This window comes from Camelus bactrianus, chromosome 23, assembly GCF_048773025.1.
Source record: "Camelus bactrianus isolate YW-2024 breed Bactrian camel chromosome 23, ASM4877302v1, whole genome shotgun sequence".
Lineage (NCBI taxonomy): Eukaryota > Metazoa > Chordata > Mammalia > Artiodactyla > Camelidae > Camelus > Camelus bactrianus.
This window is the reverse complement of record NC_133561.1, coordinates 29,134,911-29,145,711: the sequence shown is the minus strand read 5'-3', so window position 1 is coordinate 29,145,711 and position 10,801 is coordinate 29,134,911. Positions and strand designations below refer to the sequence as shown.

The 10,801-nt window shown below is 45.3% G+C and overlaps 1 long non-coding RNA gene across 1 annotated transcript; it reads left to right on the top strand.

Annotated features, from left to right (window-relative positions):
• Positions 1–101: 101 nt before the first annotated feature.
• On the top strand, positions 102–5,212 carry LOC123611925 (uncharacterized). Its single transcript, XR_006719028.2, has 4 exons — positions 102–343; positions 577–959; positions 1,565–1,706; positions 3,729–5,212. It is a non-coding gene; the product is annotated as an uncharacterized LOC123611925 (long non-coding RNA).
• Positions 5,213–10,801: the final 5,589 nt, after the last annotated feature.

Genomic DNA, 10,801 nt, shown 5'->3' with positions numbered 1-10,801 from the left:
TCCCCTCCCTCTTTAGTCCTGGCACGGCCGGCCCCTCTCCTTGGCTGCCACTAACGTGAGCTTCCCTGCTCAGTCCCAGAGGCGGGGGACGACAGCAGGGAGGCTGGGGTTGCCGCCGTCGAGGCCAAAAAGATTTAGCGAGGGCCCCAGATGCCTAGTTCAACTTTATATAGCGGCCCCATCTTATTCCAGCTCGACTTCCACTTAACTTTAACGTCAGCCTTGCCAGGGGCCAGGGCAAGGGGCAAGTTTCCTCTGATTTTTTTTTTTCCATTTCCTTTCCTTTGTTTTTCTTTATTTTAAAGTTTTAAGCTGAGAACAATCTTGCAGAAGGAATCTACTGGTGAGGACCTGAGTTGATAAGTGGGAGCCTTTTGCTAATCATGTAAAACTTACCCCATGTCCAATCTGATGCATTTAGGGAAAGTCATACCTGAGGCTGTGCTGTATATTAATGATGCATAAAGCTTGAGCAGGACACATATGTGACTGTAATCATCCATTTTACCCTCCCAAACTGTCCTTGTCAAGTTTTCCTTTCACTTTTTTTCCTACAAAGTCTATTTTAATTTGCAGGGGTTTTTTTCCTGGACCGTCCTGATTTTCCCACATAATTTTGATCCTGTCACCATCATCATAAAGACAAAGGACTCCCGCAAGCACCTGGGATGCCTCCTCTCCAGTTACATCCTCTCTAAGCCCGCGTCTGAGACTCTAGGGGCTTCATCTTGCTTTCCTATCAGAAAAAAAAAAAAAAAAAAAAAGACTTCCCCTGACTCCAGCCTCTTCTACCGAACTGACCCTGGAGCTCCCTATTTCTCACGGACTGCTCTGGATGTTGGTAATCTGAAATGCAGGAACTTCGAGCTGAGCAGTCAGCCCAGTCATGGATTGGACGGGGGAGATGGAGACTGGAGAAGAGAAAAGCCAGGAGGAGCAGATAATGGCACCGGAAGCGGGTAAACATGATCACAGGACCACAGATACCCAGTCCAGTCCCTTCCATGATGTCTGTGCCACAAAGCCCAACGGGAGAGAGAGGAAAGCCCAGCACTCTTTGCTCTTTCTGATTTATTTCTCTGCAGATCCCCTAGCATTATGAAAGTAGAAGGGTGTCCAGGTCTAAAAGAAAACCCCCAAACCTCCATTCTGATCGTGCTGCCTGACTTTCCTTTACAGAGGAAACAAAGCCTTTCATCACATAATGAAACCAAAGGCTTATAATGCAAATTCGGTAGCACTTGATGGTAGAGTATGAATCTGTTTCAAAATGCAAGTGGTGATTTGGATCTGACCACATTTTGATCTCAAGGGCCTGCAGCTGGGGACAGAAAGGGCTACAAAATTTTTAAAACTGGGCCTTTGTCCTTGGAAATCCCAATTAACAGAAAGAGTGTTGCCTTCCCCCAACCCCAACTCTCTCAGTTCCAGGACCTGGATCTGCTTTACACCCACTGAGAGGCTGTGAACAAAATGTGGGTCAGCAATCCTTGCTATGTATGAAAACCAATTTGGCCCCCTCGGCTCTTCCTTCATTCTCAGTAAATTCTTCTGGTTGCTTCAGATGCCATTTGTCTGCGCAAGCTTCGGGGAACAGGGAAGAACTTGTCTCTGGCACCTGAATTTTTCAACTAGCTTTGGGGGCAGAGGAGAGAGAGGATCCTACGGAGCAGAGCTTCTTAGACGTGGCCTACACAGGATCAAGGGTAAGGTTTGGGAATCTGCACTTTTAACGGGCGCTCTCTCTTATACACGCTCAATTTAAGAAGCCCTGGTGTAGAAGGAAGACATGCCAGGGACAGAGTGGATATCAGACATCAGGGAAGGATGTAGGAGTAAGAAGATTGGAGGCTGACAACTCCTTTCCTCTGAGAAACCAGAATTGTTCTCTGCAAGGCTACGGATGACACCAGAACCATGACACTAGGTGATAACTGGCAACTCTTTCTATTCTCCAGGTTCCCTGAAACTCATTACTCCAAGCACACACAACCTTGCCCTGACCACCCACAGACTCAGGTTCCAGCCACTGGACACAAGTCTGCCCTGGGACCTTATGTTTCTTCACAGGCCAGATAGAGTTGAGCTAGCACATCTCTTCAAAACGCTAGCTTTCTTAACTGCTCCTCGCCGTCTCTGCTCCCCTACCTCATTACAGAAGCTGTTGTGAAGGGGATGTTAACTACACTGGACATAGTGGAGGGTACAACAGAAATCTCAAGAGTAAGAGGTTCTGCCCGGCCCTTTATAGACCTCTAGGTCATGACCACCCTTACCATTGAACATCCCACCTCCCAGCCCCAAAATACACCCACATCATATCAATCCATTTAAAATAGACCCTCATCCCATGTTAAATATAACTTCTTTGACGTAAAAAAAAAAAAAAAAAAAAAAGGAAAATTGTTTTTAAAATGTTCGAGTTTTAAGACATAGTCTTCATTTTGTCCTTGTAATTCAAACTTCATTGCATTTCTGGATAGCTGCTGAAGAATTGGATTGCAGTTTACAAGTTGGCTAAGTTTACTTTTTGGAGGCATTTAATGAAACGTTTGTTCATTTCAATTTTCCATCTTCATATTTTGGAATTAAGGCCTTTTTTTCCCCACATGGCTAACTTGTTTTGGGTCTTTGAAAGCTTTCAGGGATCCCAGTTTGGCAGAGGGATCTTTGGTAGTGGAGGTGTTCAGATAGTGGAGGGGTCGGGTGATGAGAACCAGAGGTCAGAAGTGAGCCCCCTTTCCTCTTCCCACCTGCCAATTTCTCTCCAGTGCTTCCTCTTGGCAGAACCTAACCAGAAACCAGCTGACCAGGGAGTCTGGGAAACGTGGCATATAGATTCCCAGCCCCAGTGTCTTGGGGGAACTGGCTCCATTCAGTGGAAGCCTCCCAGTGTGCAGGCTGTAGAGGCCACGGACCAAGAAGGCTCAGACTGAATAATGATGATCAAACCACAGAGGTTACTGAATCTATTTAAAGCATACAGCCAGAGCCAAGAGGAAAGAATTGGGGTTAACCCACTTGGGATAGGGTGCGAAAGGATCACAGCATCTCAATCGTGTGTTTCACTCCAATACTGTGGCTACGAGGACCAGCATTGAGGTTAAGGTATCAGCAGATGAAAGATGCTTGGAACCAACGTATCCTTGCTCTACTGAGGGACACAGGACAAGCAGGCCTGGCGGCAGGTTTATGCACGCAGCTCCTTAGTGTTCTTCAGGGTGGCATTCCTTTTGTCAGCATTTCTAGGGCAGAGCCTACAGGGACCAGAATGGTGTCACCAATAGGGAGACAACGTGGGGTGGCCTGGCTGTCAGCCCCGAGGAAGCATGCTCTATACTTAGTGACCTGTGGCTTGATCTTTCTATTCATTTCTATCTGTAAGTAACACTCTTGTTTGTCCTCTTCTTTTTGTAATGTGCTCCATTTTTTCTGTTTTTGCATGTCTTACGGATTACAAACTCGCTCCTGTTTTCAGCACATCTGAATTCTGCCTAGATCTCACAAACTGCTTGCTTGCTTACCATCTATAGTCAATACGTCTGATGAATTTCACCCATCCTGTTTGCTTTCTTGGTCCTCTGGAGCAGAATTGAATATTCTCACATAATAGAGCCAACACACGTTTTATCTAGTATTATAGAGAAGAGTAGAGAAGCGTGGGGTTGAGACTGAGATGCAGGGTGCATAACCGGCACTAATTCAGTTTCATGTATTTTTTCCTACAGAGAAACACTTTCCCAGCTTTGTTCATGGTGTGGTCCCTCCATTCCCTACTGATCTGAAATGCTGTGACTGTTAATGTGCCGACATTTCGTAGATATGTGGGCCTGTTTCCGGGCTCCCTACCCATTGGTCGTCATATGTATCCCAGTGCCTGTACCACTGCTTCATTTACTGCTGCTTCAAATAAGTCCTGATATGGGTATGTTAAGTAAAGACTCAAATTTTCCTTGGAAAAGTGGCCTGGGTATTCTTGGCTCTTTGCGCTTCCATACCGATTAGAATCTGTTTTTGGGTTCCTCCCCAAAATGACCTTTTGGATTTTGATCAAAATTTCCCTGTAGATGAATTTGGAGAGAACGGAATCTTTAATTCAGTGAAGTTGGAATAGTTCTCCATTGTTTGGATCTTCTTTGAATTTATGATTTTCCCTATAGTGGCTTTAATTCAGTTTTTGTTAGATTTATTCCCACGTAACTGAAGTCCTCTAATACTGTTGTAAATAGTATCTTCTATTCAATTATTTTTGTTGCTAGTGTATGAAATGACAGTTCATTGTTTTATGTTAATCTTCTATTGAGTTACTTGTTAAATTCTCCTATTATTTCTCAGTATTTGTAGAACTCTTTTGGGTTTCCTATGTAAATGATCATATCAATTACAAATAGTGATTTTTTTTTTCCAATCCTTCTCCCTCTGAATTTTTTTTTAAGTGAATGTACTGGCAAGAACATCTACTACAGGAATGACAAATGTGTTGATCTTATCTTTGCCTCATTGCAGATTTTAAAGGGTAATGTTCTAATGTTTCCCTACTTAGGACTACATTTGCTTAATTTTTTAAATGTACTTTTTATATCATGCTAAAGAAATTACCTCCTATTCCTAATTTATTAAAAGATTTCTTTCTTTACTAGTGAACTTATGACGATTTTAAAAATATCTGTAACTATTGAAATGATATATGATTTTTCCTCTTTTATATGGTCATGTAGTGAATTACATTTATAGACTCTCTAACATTAAACCAACTTTGCATTAAATCCACCTTTGTCATGGTTTATTATCTTTTTTATATACTGTAGAATTTAATTTGCTAATGCAATCTTCTATTTACGACTTTTGTTTCTATATTCATAGATGAAATGGGTCTGTATTTCTTCATCATTTTGTTATTGTCTGATTTGGGTACTGGGGTTATGAAGTCCTTATAAAGTGAGCTGGTGAGCATTTCCTTTTTTTATATTCTCAGGAGGAATTTTTGTAAGGTTGGAATGATCACTTCTTTAAAGATTTGTTAAAAGTTTCCTGTGAAATCATTTGGTCTTTTTATTTAGTATAGAATTATTTTAAAACCCTATTTCCATTTCTGTAACTGTTTTAAGAGTTCTCAGGTTTAAAACATTTCCTCTTGAGTAAATTTTGCTGTTTTCCTAGGGAATTATGTGTTTATGAAAGTTTTCAAATTGTTGTGGATAAAATTCCTTTTATCTTGTTAATCTGTACTTTAACTGGAGTATGTCTTCTTTTTCATTATAGCATTACTTGTTTGTGAATAATTTGTGCCTGAATTTGTTACAAATATTTAAGTTATAAAAGTTTTCAAATTGCATATATATATATTTATATACTTCAAGAGGGTTGGAGATCATTCTTATGCTGGGAAAACATCCTTCTCTTGCACTTGAGCGGGTGGGGCTGTTCCTTAAAAGGGAGTGAGCTTGAGCTGATAAATCAGGGCAGGCACTCGAGATAATCTGTTGGCATCTTTCATAGGCCCTTTGGGATAGCATAAAGGCAAAAATGTAATGATGTTCAGAAAGGAGGCGCAAAACACAATGCCTCATTCCTGCCTCCCTCTGACATTGGCCCGGGGCTGCCATCCCAGTTTTGCTTCCTAAGGCACAGGCTTCTGGGTAAGAGAGATAGATGTGGCGTTTCAGCTAGACTTGAATATATGCACAGCTTTTCTGTGCATTGCTATAGCGATGAAGAGCTAGTGACAGGACATGTGGGTGGAAAAAAGCATGTCACAGTGCGATGCTCCTTTGCTGTGGGGAGGGAGGAAAGGGCAGTGTCTGAAGGGATCATATGTATGACTTACATAATCACTGGTCATCTCGGGGCAGCGGAGTTAGGGCCAGATGTCACTTTTGCTTCTGTATGGAGCACAGACTTTTTATTTATTCATTTTACAATAACTGCATTACTTTCACAAACAGAAATAACCAGAAAAGCTATTTTCATTTGAAAAGGGAAAAGGTGTGGTGATTATTCATGATTGTAGTTCTTTTCTTTAGATTTGTTAGGACCTGGGTTGTTTGAGGGAGCAGCCAGCTAATAGCTACAAACATCTTGGCTAAAGAGTGAATCAATTCTGTCAGTGATGAGGGCAACTTGGGTAAAGATTTTCGAAACCCTGGGAAGCAGAAATCCATTGTTTGTGAATGTGAGTGTGTCTGTGCTTCTGGTATTGTCTCTGTTTATTTCCCTTGTGTCTTTACTAGCTTTTCCATAAATTTTCTTGCCAGTGCAGGCCTATTTCAGCATCACTCAGGAGTGCTACCAGACAACATTTATATTTCCATTAAAGCCAGAGTACCAAAGAGGGTCCACGCTATCCGGGAGGGGTGGTGTGATGGTTTCAAGGAAATTCCAAGATGAAGGATTTATTTGGAGCAACAAAAGTGGAGCTCCTTGGCAAACTGTCCTTCCTCACTTGGAAATTCTCTCTTTGGTGCTACTTAAAGGTAGGAGCAGAGAAACGATTTCCTTCACCAGATGGTCCAAGAATCCCCTCAAAGGGCTGAATCATCTTGCACCCAGCACTGCATCTATTTCTTGGGCCAACAAGCTATAAAATCCAGGAACCTATCAGTCTTTGTCCTGGAAACCCAATGGACAGCTTTAATGACATACATTTGATGGAAAACAAAGTAAGAGAGGGTCGCTATTTTTAACTTGGGACAGGAAAATGCAACTGGAAAGGAAACATCTGTCCCAAACTATTGACTGTTGCACTTTATGTGGAGATCTTTTCTGTCTTGAAACCAACACATAAAGTAAGGCGGTTGGTCCAGGCCTGGTTCTGGGAGCATTTCTCCCTTCTCCTTTCTCCCACTGCACATCTTCTGAGTTAAGCCTGCGCTTGGAAGAGACCACCTCGGAGGCAGAGGGTGGGAGAATGGGTCAACACCAGCCCAATTCCCATAAATTTTTGGACCCTTCTTAATTTAACATCTTTATCCAAGATGGCCCTTCCCTTTAGGGAGCAAATTTCACAGACTCCCCAGTTGGGAGTCACCAGAGGTCTCGCACCAGGAGAATAAAACCTCTAAGTGTCAGAACCTTCTCCTTGGCAGTTCTGGCTTCTGGTCCCTGAGCAGAGAAGTCATTCTTTCTTCCGGAGACAGCAAGAAGGTTCCCTTTCCTTCAAGACATGGCAGCCTCCTGTGCGTCTGGCTGGGGCAGAAAAAGGGACAAGCGTGCCTGCAAAGTTGCAGGGACATCTTCTGGTCTCCAGAGATGCATTTTCCATCATTTCTGAATTTACTCACAGAGGTTCAGGCTGGATTACATGATGGAGGCGGAGATGCATCACATGGTGCTCTGGCCCCACACTGCACAGACCCAGCGGCGCTGTTCACACAGACCTTGGGGGACGTAAATGGCTCCTCCTGGAGTGGCCAGCAATGGAGAGGAGGAGGAGAAGCAAGACCGAGCGCGTGGTTGGTTGAGGGCCTCCCAGGCTCTGTCTTGGAAAACTAACCAGAGTAGTTCTGTGTTCTGTCTTTTCTCTCTCTCTCTTCCTTCCTGTTTTCAGCCAAAGACGAGGCCAGGAGAGAAACAATTGTTTTCCAGATTCAGTAGGCAGTTGCCAGGAGCAACGACACAAGAAGAAGGAGAATGAAAGAGCTCCCAGGTCCCCTCCTCCCCGCTCGTGCTGCAGTCCCGGCAGAGCAGTGTCGGAGCAGCAGGACTTGGAGGGTGTGAAACAGGATTGCCAAATTGCAAGAGTCTCTAAAAAGATCCATATGTCTGGGCTGCACCAAGCTTCTGAGTTCAGGGAGGGGCCGATAACATCATGTGCTGGGTGGGAGTACAGTTCTCTCCCTTTGGGGAGGATTGCATGTCAGCCTGACTAGAGGCTGTTAGACTCGTGACGACCCAGGTTGGGGACTCGGGGTGCAAATGTTTGGGGTGTGGAGAAAAGGAGAAGGGCAGAGAGTAAATAGGAAAGATGAGGTTTCTAAGCTAGAGTCTGAAACGTTTAGTAGGGAAGGAGTTGGGAAACCCCAGAACATTGAGTTTTCTTTGAGTTTTGGGGGAGCCACTGTGCAGATAGCTGTCAGGCCACTTGCCTACTTCGTGGGGAGTCTGGATGCCTATTCCCATAACTCACTCTCCAGAGCCAGGGAAGAGTCAGCCTCTTCCCCCTCACGTCTTTAACCCAAACTGTAGCTTCATTTGGGTGCAGGGTAGCAGATGGTACACAGCTGTGGGATACATGTGGTCTCGCAGGGATCAGAAGAAGGCACAAAGGCCAGTTGGAAGCCCAGTGGCTACCCTGGAGGCTTGTCTCCGAAGATCTGGGGTGGTGCCCCTGACAGACTACCCAGATCCCATCTTGGACAGACTTTATGTTTTTTCTCAGTTCTCCACGCCTCTTCTCCACTCCGGCTTCAACTGGATTAGACAAAGATGATTTTCTGAGTGTCCAGGCAGCTGCTTCCCAGATGTGTGTTTTCTCCAGAGATGGCCAAATCCAAACTGGGGAGCTTTGAGACAATTGGTTGGGGACAGTAGGGACGAGGTCTGGGAGGTTCCTCTGAGGATGTTTTGATCTAGGGGCATGAGCACAGCAACCATCGGAAGACCCCAGAGCAAAGCCAGAGGATTTGAACTGGAGAAAGTGTGGGAAAGTCCTGGACTGTTTTTGACTCTTCTCTCCAAAAATCTGTGTCCAAACATGTGACTTTACTACACTTGCCAGATAACCTGACTCGTGTGTGTGTGTGTGTGTGTGTGTGTGTGTGTGTGTGTGTGTGTATTTGCTTGACAAGTAGAACATAATCTTCTCTGGGGAAGTCTTGAGTCTGCCATTTCTCAGTATCTCCATTGCTCTTGCATGGCTCACCTGGAACATCAGTGGCTTCTAATCCGGTCTCCTTACGACCATTCTTGAATTTCTTCTTTTCTTTCTTCATACGGCAGCCAGAGGCAGAGATCATGTATTTACAATTAAAACTGGGCCATTTCATTCTCTTGCTGAAAACCCTTCTATGACTTCCCTTTGCTCTAAAATAAAATCCAAACTCTTCACCGTGACCGAGAGAGCTGGCCGGGCTGGACACCAACTCACCTCTCAGCGTCCTCCCTAAGCCTTACCTCTCTGCCCGATCTCTCCACCATTCTGGCAATTTTGGGTTCCTCAAACTTTGCCACGTCTTTTCCCACCTCAAGTCTTGTCCCAAGCTGTCCCTTCGCCTGACTCCTCCTCTTCCCTGCCCACGTTCTGTAAACTGGCTCCTCATCTTCTGGTCTTCCCTCACCAGCCAGTAGAAAATGCGTTCCTCCCCACCCCCGGTCCCTTCTGTTCTCTTTCACCCCTTGTGCCCCCTGCCCTTTAAAAATTCATCCATGGCACGTGTCACATTTTACAGCCACACATTTATTTGCTTGTTACTTGTCATCCCCATTTGACTATAAGCAACACGTAGGCAGAAACCATGTGTATTTTGTCCTCTGGTCCAGTGCAGACAAACAAAAGCCCCTCTGAATATTTCCCAAACAAATAAATGAACTGTGCCTTTATTTTCTTTTGAGTTTTCTCCATTCTATTGGTTCCTTTTTTGCCCCCTACACTTCAATAAGAGAAAATGTTTTAATGTTAGGGACTAACACAGGATTATTATATATGATTATAGTCGTTTCTTAAAAACAAGGTCATTTTTACAACCTCGAGGTAAGAAGAGCATCACCTCAAAAGAAAGCCCTTTCCACAAGAGCACAGCTGGTGAACTTTTCTTAATTTTCCTTATTCTACTGAGGACTTGTGGAAATGTTGTCACGGAGAGCTCATGTCCTCTGACTGGCATCTGGAAACCTCAGCCCAATCGTAGGGCCCCTAACGCCTATGACCCCGCCCAGCACTGCCTAAATGTTCAGGCCCTAAACAGCCTGGTGGACCTGAGCACAGAACTGCTCCTCTGTGGGGCCCCGTCCTGGCACCTGTGGAATGAGAGGGTTCAGTGAAGGAACACAGAGGTGGTCACCAAGGCACCTCCCGGTTCTAACTGGACCCCCAGGCTGCCCTATAAGAGGCCGGCTGAGCCAGCTGAGGGGACAGAGAGGGTGGCCCGCGTCTGAGCCATTAGCTGCTGGCGGGTGGGTGGGGGGAGTGTGGTGGTCATTTCCTTGGGTGAGGGGTGGCCAAGGGAGAGAGGGGAAGCAGCCAGAGTGGGTGGCCAGTTCCTGTCTCTGACCCTGGGGGCAGTGCCTGCAGCTCCTGCCAGGCTCCCACACCTTGGCTAAGAATAGCTCTACTCCTTCCTGCTGGCCCGCAGGCCTCCGGAGCCCAGAGGAAGGGGAGCCGGACCTTGTAACCTCAGGCTGGGCTGTCCCTTCCGGCCATTCTCTCCCCCGCTCTGGGGATCAAAGGGCCGCCAGGGAGTGCTCGTTTCTGACACTACCACCTAATAATAGTGCTCTGGTACGCGGGGCAGAGGCGGGTGGTGTAGGCGGGTCACTGCCGCTGAAGGCTGGTGGGATGCTGAAAACGAACAGTTCTGGGGGGTAGGGCGTAGCTCAGTGGTGGAGTGTCTGCTTAGCATGCACGAGGTCCTGGGTTCAATCCCTGGCACCTCCATCAAATAAATAAATAGATAGATAGATAAATAAACAAACAAACAAACTTAATTACCTCCCCCACCAGAAAAAAAGAAAACAAAACTAGCAATTCTGGGTGCCAAGAGTTGGGAGGATGTGTGCTTGGGGCAGAGAGAAGGTTATCAGGGGTCTTCAAGGGAAGCTAAAGTTACAGCAGAGAATGTCAAACTATGGCCCCGAGGGAAAAGGA